Source organism: Hyla sarda, unplaced genomic scaffold (assembly GCF_029499605.1).
Source record: "Hyla sarda isolate aHylSar1 unplaced genomic scaffold, aHylSar1.hap1 scaffold_31, whole genome shotgun sequence".
NCBI lineage: Eukaryota > Metazoa > Chordata > Amphibia > Anura > Hylidae > Hyla > Hyla sarda.
This window is the reverse complement of record NW_026609824.1, coordinates 847,501-857,098: the sequence shown is the minus strand read 5'-3', so window position 1 is coordinate 857,098 and position 9,598 is coordinate 847,501.

Sequence of the window (9,598 nt, the reverse complement as noted above, 5' to 3'; positions counted from 1 at the left end):
ACATCATACACACATTATACATTACATACACATCACACACAGACAGACATCATACACACATCATACATTACATACACATCACACATTATACACACATTATACATTACATACACATCACACATAGACATCATACACACATTATACATTACATACACATCACACACAGACATTATACACACATACACTCACACCATACATATACAACCACCCTTCCTGTCCCCGCCACCTGCATTCTCTGCCTCCTCACCTGAGCCACCATGAGTGGACATCAGAGCTGTAGTCCCGGCCGGTGTGAGGTTACATGGGTTTGAAAATCTCCCCTCACACCGGACGTCCTCTCCTCTCTCCCCTCACCCGCTCTGTTTTCCCCGTACAAACATGCAACCTCCCCGTGGTGGATTAGGTCCTGTGAAGAAAGAGCGGGGGGAGGGATAGAGCTGTGTGCGGGGGAGGAGCTGTGTGCCGAGCTGTGGACATCCTTTCTCTCCCCCTGTCTTCTTTTGTTATGTGTAGCTGCGTCCTCCATCCTCCGGGAGGATTAGATAAGGGGGCGTGGCTCAATTATGTAATGCGAACGTGCGACCTCGGACTCTGCGGTCAGCTGGGGGCCCCCACTGCCCCCTCCATACTTGCATCCGCTCCTGCGCCTCACACCGGCAGTAAAGAAAAATATTGGGGAAGTTGGTCTGTCCCTGCTAGCCCGATACAGGCCTAAATCTATAAACAATTCACCTGCCCGGCGCCCAAAACTACTTGTCCTGGGCATCGGGCGATAGAATTTCCACATCCCTGTGTGAGGAATCTATGCTACTTAATGTGGATAAACTATATTACCTAATGCGGGGAATCTGTGCTACCTAATGTGGGGAAACTATGCTACCTAATGTGGGGAAACTATGCTACCTAATGTGGGGAAACTATGTTGCCTAATGTGGGGAATCTGTGCTACCTAATGTGTGGAAACTATGCTACCTAATGTGGAGAAACAATGTTACCTAATGTGGGGAATCTGTGCTACCTAATGTGGGGAAACTATGCTACCTAATGTAGGGAAACTATGCTACCTAATGTGGGGAAACTATGTTACCTAATGTGGGGAATCTGTGCTACCTAATGTGGGCAAACTATGCTACCTAATGTGGGGAAACTATGTTACCTAATGTGGGGAATCTGTGCTACCTGATGTGATGAAACTATGCTACCTAATGTGGGGAAACTATGTTACCTAATGTGGGGAATCTGTGCTATTTAATGTGGGGAAACTATGCTACCTAATTTGGGGAAACTATGTTACCTAATGTGGGGAAACTATGCTACCTAATGTGGGGAAACTGCTACCTAATGTAGGGAATATATGCTACCTAATGTGGGAAAACTGCTACCTAATGTAGGGAATATATGCTACCTAATGTGGGGAAACTATGCTACTTAATGTGAGGAAACTATGCTACCTAATGTGGGGAATCTATGCTACCTAATGTTGGGAATCTATGCTACCTAATGTGGGGGGGCTTGAATGAGCTGCGGCATATGGGAGGCCTTAATAAATAATTAGAAACTTATACAGGGGGGGGGTCCTCCCGAGCAAGTGACATATGGGAGTCCACCTGAGTAAGTGACACATGGAGGGGGGGGTCCTGAACAGTTGATGTTTTTTTTGGGGGGGGGGGGGCCCAGGCACATTCTTTGCACAAGGGCCCTCTGCTGTCTGTGTCCGCCCCTGCCTCACACCCTCTGTGGCTCTGCCTCCCCACCTGTAAGAGGAGCTCCAGGATCCCCCTGTAACGGTGCCGGCATCTTTGTAAAAAGCAGCAGGTCAGTAGGAGGTCAGCCCGTCCTGAAGTCCCAGTGACTGTGGCCGGGCCTGGCAGCATGCATGATGTAATGTCAGTCTGTGCTGTGCCCTATGACCTGTCTGGCCTATACTATATACAAAGTAGTATATGCAGTATGATGCTGCCGGAGGGCACAGCACAGACATTGGTATAGAGTGATATACTGCTAAGCTGTGTGAGGTACCTGCTATATATATATATATAGCACCCAGGGCAGTGGGTACAGCTCAGTGTCCTCTGAACTGGCTAGCCCATACTACACAATGTGGGCATACTGGGAGTTATAGTTTTGCCACAGCTGGAGGCACCCTGGTTAAGAATCAATGAGAGAGTGCCTAAAAACCTCCATCTCATTGTTTCTCAACCAGGGTGCCTCCAGCTGTTGCAAAACTACACCTCCCAGCATGCCTTTGGCAATGTAGACATGGTGGGAGTTGTAGTTTTGCCATAGCTAGAGGCACCCTGATTAAAGGATAAGTTTCATGCTCAAAAACATTTCCCCTATACGAAGTTTTAGATTGCGGGAGGTCCAACCACTGGTGCCCCCTGCGATCACTTGTTTGGAGCCCCCATGCACTAGCACAAGTGCGCGGCTCTCCCATAGAACTATATGGAGGGGGCGTGGCGGCCTCCGCTTCAGGCGAAGGTCGTGATGCGCTCCTGTGCTAGTGCACGGGGGCTCCAAACAGGAGATCGCAGGGGGCCCCAGCAGTCGGACCCCCCCCCACCTCGCGATGTAAAGCTTAAGGGGAAAGATTTTGAGCATGAGACTTTTCCTTTAAGAGACAATGAGATGTGCCTATTTACCTCCATCTTATTGTTTCTCAACCAGGGTGCCTCCAGCTGTTGCAAAACTATGTATCTATCTCATATGTATCTATCCATCTCTCTCATATCGATCTCTATCTCATATCTATCTATCTCCTATCTATCTCCTATCTATCTATCTATCATCTCCTATCTATCTATCTCATATCTATCTATCTATCTCCTATCTATCTATCTATCTATCTATCATGTCATATCTGTCTATCTATCTCATATCTATCTATCTATCTATCTATCTCATATCTATCTCATCTCCATCTATCTATCTCATATCTATCTATCTATCTCATATCTATCTATCTATCTCATATCTATCTCATATCTATCTCTCTATCTCATATCTATCTATCTCATATCTATCTATCTATCTATCTATCTATCTCATATCTATCTATCTATCTCATATCTATCTATCTATCATCTCATATATATCTATCTATCTCCTATCTATCTATCTATCATCTCATATCTATCTATCTCATATCTATCTATCTACCTATCTCATATCTATCTATTTCCTATCTATCTATCTATCATCTCATATCTATCTATCTATCTATCTATCTATCTATCTCATATCTATCTATATATCTATCTCATATCTATCTGTCTCATATCTATCTATCTCATATCTATCTCATATTTATCTCATATCTATCTATCTATCTATCTATCTATCTATCTATCTATCTATCTATCTATCTCATATCTATCTCATATCTATCTATCTCATATCTATCTATCTATCTCATATCTATCTATCTATCTCATATCTATCTATCTATCTCATATCTATCTATCTATCTATCTATCTATCATCTCATATCTATCTATCTATCTATCTCCTATATATCTATCTATCTATCTCCTATCTATCTATCTATCTATCTCCTATCTATCTATCTATCTCCTATCTATCTATCTATCTATCTATCTCCTATCTATCTATCTATCTCCTATCTATCTATCTCATATCTATCTATCTATCTCATATCGATCTATCTCATATCTATCTATCTATCTCATATCTATCTATCTATCTCATATCGATCTCTCCATCTCATATCTATCTATCTCATATCTATCTATCTATCTCATATCTATGTATCTACCATCTCTCTCTCATATCTATCTATCTATCTATCTATCTATCATATCTCTCTCATATCTATCTCATATATATCTATCTCTCTCATATCTTTTTATATTCTATCTATCTATATCTATCTATCTATCTCATATCTATCTATATTCTATCTATCTATCTATCTCATATCTATCTATTTATCTATCTATCTATCTATCTATCTCATATCTATCTATATTCTATCTATCTATATCTATCTATCTCATAACTATCTATTTATTTATCTATCTCATATCTATCTCATATCTATCTATCTATCTATATCATATCAATCTACTATCTATCTATCTATCTATCTATCTATCTATCTATCTATCTATCTATCTAGTCCAAATAAAAGCAGCACCTCCAGACAATACTTCAGACTTGTAGATGGTGCAAGCACTTAGGGGGAGATTTATTAAAACCTGTGCAGAGGAAAAATTGCCCAGTTGCCCATAGCAACCAATCAGATCGCTCCTTTCATTTTTCACCAACGTTTCGGTGATCTCTCATCATCACCATTTTCAAGACTTGAAAATGGTGATGAGAGATCACCGAAACATTGTCTACTGCATCATGGAAGAAAACACTGCTAGTTTGATTCACGGATATTGGTGTGCTGCATATATTTACTTTATCTATCTATCTATCTATCTGTCTATCTATCTCTCTCATATCTATCTATCTATCTATCTATCTCATATCTATCACCTATTTATCTATCCATCTCATATCTATCTGTCTATCTATCTATCTCATATCTCTCTTATATCTATCTCATATCTATCTGTCTATCTATCTATCTCATATCTCTCTTATATCTATCTCATATCTATCTGTTTATCTATCTATCTCATATCTATCTATCTATCTATCTAGACAAAGAATAAGTCAGCCAGCACTTTAGTTGATACCAAACTATTATATGGACCTGGCCTACAGGTGCATGCTACTAGGCTAGATATACAGCAACAGAAGAATGCAGCAGCACACTGACAGCACAAAGATATAGGTGCAACATGAATATGCAGTTAAAACATGAAGAGCTATTCAGCTATGGTGTAATAGATGCAAATGTGAAACTATGAAATAGTGAGGCACTTAGCTCGCAAATTTGTCTCCGCCGGCGGTCAAATAGCTTGGACCGTCCCACCGCGATAAGGTGGCCTCCTTGGGACGGACCCTACACTGTGAATATGCCTCTGTGTGAACAGTTCAGTAAGCATGTCAGGGTCTGGAACATCCAAGACACCTTATATACACACCTGATAGAGGTGGGTGGGGTGCCAAGGGAGGCCACCTTATCGCGGTGGGACGGTCCAAGCTATTTGACCGCCGGCGGAGACAAATTTGCGAGCTAAGGGGGAGATGTATCATTGCATTTAGACCATTTTTCACGTCTACAAATTTTGCGCAATTGCGCTTTTTTTGCATAGAGCTGCGTTTTTTTTGGTGGACAGTTTTCTAAAGTTGTCACCAGTTTGGTCTACAGTACACCACCTAATCCAGTGGACTGGTATTTATCAATTGCGCAAAAAAAAAAGTAGATGTTTTTTTTGCGCAATTGCGCTTTTTTGCAAGAAAAGTAGTCTAAACCTAAGAGTGCTAGCAAGGACTCGTAGAAAATGGCATACGGTGGAAGATGCAGGTGGGGGAAGCAGGAGCCGTCTCTCAGCACTGCAGTACTACAACTACTCCCATCATGGGACAGAATCTGTCCCATAATGGGAGTAGTTGTAGTACTGCAGCACTGAGAGACGCACATCCCCCGTCTGTGGGACTCTATAGTGACTGTTAGGACTACTACTCCAATCATGGACAGACTCTGTCCATTATGGGAGTTGTAGTCCTGGGGCTGAAGGACAGATCGCAGCAGGTCATTCTCCAGAGACCCGCTGCAATCTGCATTTATTAACTTAAAAAGCCGGCGGTACATGCGGCTCTACTGCGCTACCGCCGGCTCCCGTATGCAGATGTCACAATTCATAATCCCCGCCTCCGGGAGAGGGGAGCTCTGATTGGTGGAAAGCTATTCACCACTATACACCAATCAGAGCTCCTGTCTTCTGGTGGGGATTATGAATTGTGACAGGTCTATACAGGGGAGCGAGTGGAGCCGCTTCTACTGTATATAATTGTTATGTGTATTTCCCCCCCAGACTAATACTGACCCCTTCTATAGTGAGCGCTGGGACCGCTGTGTGATTGACAGGTCCCCAGCGCAAGTGTCCGGCCCCACTGACCTTTATATGTTATAAATCTTTATGATACACACTGCCCGTCCTCCTCTTCATTCTTCTGATACCGGAGCCGCGCGGCTTCTGCTTTCACTATAGTCAGAGCGCCCCCTACCGTTGTCTGGCCCCAGCCCCGTGCAGTGTGGAGGCAGGGAGGGGGCGCTCTGTCTATAGACTATGATACAGAAGCCGCGCGTCTCCGGTATCAGAAGAATGAAGAGGAGGACGGGCAGTGTGTATCATAAAGATTTATTACATATAAAGGTCAGTGGGGCCGGACACTTGCGCTGGGGACCTGTCAATCACACAGCGGTCCCAGCGCTCACTATAGAAGGGGTCAGTATTAGTCTGGGGGGGGGGGGTACAGTACACATAACAATTATATACTGTAGAAGCGGGTCCACCTGCTCCCCTGTATAGACCTGTCACAATTCATAATCCCCGCCAGAAGACAGGAGCTCTGATTGGTGTATAGTGGTGAATAGCTTTCCACCAATCAGAGCTCCGGTCTCCCGGCGGCGGGGATTATGAATCGTGACATCTGTATACAGGAGGCGGCGGGGAGTGCAGTGTTGCCGCATGTACCGCTGGCTTTTTAAGTTAGTAAATGCAGATCGCAGCGGGTCTCTGGAGAATGACCTGCTGCGATCTGTCCTTCAGCCCGAGGACTACAACTCCCATCATGGACAGAGCCTGTCCATGATGGGAGTAGTAGTCCTAACAGTCACAATACAGTTTCACAGCTGGGGGATGTGTAAGAGCCATCCCTCAGCACTGTGGTACTACAACTACTCCCATCATGGGACACAACATTTCCCATGATGGGAGTAGTAGTCCAAGGGCAGACTGACGGATCTCAGGGGTCGCACTCTTGAGACCCCTTGCAACTTCTCCGCCCCTGCCCCCTAGTGATGACATCATTAGGGGGCGGAGCTTCACAGTCCAGGCCTGAAGCCAGGGTGGTAAGTATGGCTCTGTTCTCATTATGCGTTTTGCATAATGGGAACAGAGCCTTTCTGGCAGTGTGTTCCCAAACTGGGAGACTCCAGCTGTTGTTTACCTACAGCCCCCATGATGGGAGTTGTAGTTTAGCAACAATTGGAGGCTCCCTCTTTAGGAACACACTGCATTATGTGCGCTCTCCCCAGGGGAGAGCGCCAAAAATGTACTGACCCATTTTTCGTGTTTTTATTGTCATTTCAGATAAGTGAATGCAGAGGACTACCTGAGATTCGGTGGAGTGTGACGATGACTAGCATTTTTTTAATGTCAATAAAAGGGTTAACGAGGGCTGTGGGGGAGTGTTTTTTTAAATACATTTTTTATTTCATGTGTTGTGTTTTTTATAATTGAAATTTCAGGCTTAGTAGTGGAAGCCGTATTGTAGACGGAATCTATTACTAAGCTGGCCTTAGCGTTAGCCCCGAAAACAGCTAGCACTAACCCCCAATTATTACCCCACAATTATCACCGCCACAGGGGTGCCGGGAAGAGCCGGTACCAACAGGCCCGGAGCATCAAAAATAGCGCTCCTTGGCATAGGCGGTAACAGGCTGGGGTTATTTAGGCTGGGGAGGGCCAGTAACAATGGTCCTTGCCCATTCTGGTAATGTCAGGCTGTTGCTGATTGGTTGGTGTCTGATTGACACTGAAAATATGGGGAAGCCTATGTGTTGTTTTTTTTTTGTAATAAAAAAAAGTGTGTGGTTCCCCATATTTTCAGTGTCAGTCAGATACCAACCAATCACAACAGCCTGACGTTACCAGTGTGGGCGAGGACCATTGTTACTGGCTCTCCCCAACCTAAATAACCCCAGCCAGGAGTGCTATTTTTGACACTCCAGGCCTGTTGGTACTGGCTCTTCCCGGCAACCCTGTGGCGGTGGGTAACGGGGTAATAATAGGGGGTTAGTGCTAGCTGTTTTTGTGGCTAACGCTAAGCCAGGCATTGAAAAAAAATGTATATAAAAAAAAAAAAAACACTCCCCACACAGCCCTCATTAAACCTTTTATTGACATTAAAAAAAAGCTGGTCATCATCGCAATACACTGAATCTGACGTAGTCCTCCCCATTCACGTATCTGAAAAGAGAAAAAAAAAAAGGTTAGGACATCATTTGCGATCTCACCTGGTGAGTGCGCCCATACTGCAGTGTGTAACAGGGAGCCTCCAACTGTTCTTGTCTGCCTACTGTATCCTGTATATACAGTCATCTATAGATGGCTGTATATACAGGAGAGCGCACAAAGATTTAACTCAGAGCTGCAGTGTGGGTTAATTCTTTCCTTGCTGGGCTCCTGTATAGTATACATGGATACACTATGCCCCCTGTATACTATACAGCGGGCGGAGGTAAGTAGTGATGCTCTCCACCCTGTATATGTATATGCTATACATCACTCCTCACCTCCTTACACCCCGTGGGGCTGGCGCTCTGCATCCGACCCATGGAGTAGTACCTGCAGTGAAAAAAATGCACACAGGGTACAAAAATGTTTGTTTCCGCACACCAGCAAAAATGCAAGAAAAAACACAAGGGGAGAGATTAATCAAAACCTATGTAGAGGAAGAGTGGTGCAGTTGCCCATAGCAACCTATCAGATTGCTCCTTTCATTTTTGTAAAGAAGCAATCTGATTGGTTGTCATGGGCAACTGCACTACTCTTTCTCTGTACAGTTTTTGATAAATCTCCCCCCCAAAAAACCTCAGTGAAATCCTGAAAAACAATAGAACGAAAGCCCAGCGTCCAGGATACACCACTATTCCTGTGAGGTGTAGATCAGGTCTACAAATAGAACTTTGTGGAGATTTAGACCATTGCACGAAATTTATCATGGGGCTTGCACAAGTTTGATAAATTTGGAGAAATTGCTCCAAATTTAGACCAACCAAAATGATCTACAAAAAACGTCTACCAACAACAACATTGATACATCTCCCCCTAAGTGCCTCACTATTTCATAGTTTCACATTTGCATCTATTACACCATAGCTGTATAGCTCTTCATGTTTTAACTGCATATTCATGTTGCACCTATATCTTTGTGCTGGCAGTGTCCTGCTGCATTCTTCTGTTGCTGTATATCTATCTATCTATCTCATATCTATCTGTCTATCTATCTATCTCATATCTATCTATCTATCTAGAAAAATAAAGCCAGTGCAGTACTCCATAAAGTGAAAAACGGGGTGATTTATTCCATCAAAAAAACGTTACCTAATGGGGGCATTACCTACCTGATGAAACTACCTACTGGGGGCATTACCTATCTGGGGGCACTACCTACTGAGGGCATTACCTTCTACATACCTACTGGGGGCATTACCTACTACATGCTTACTGGGGGCAATAAATACGACCTACCTGGAGGCATCAACTACTACCTACTGGGGAAATTACCTACCTGGAGGCATCACCTACTAGGTACATTATCGATCTGCTTGGGTATCCTATCTTATAGGGGTATTCCCTACCTACCCACTGTGGGCTTTACCTGTGTGATGGGGGAAACGATGTAAAGGGACCTGTCTACCCCCTTGAGTGACCAACTGCCTAAAGGAGGGGGG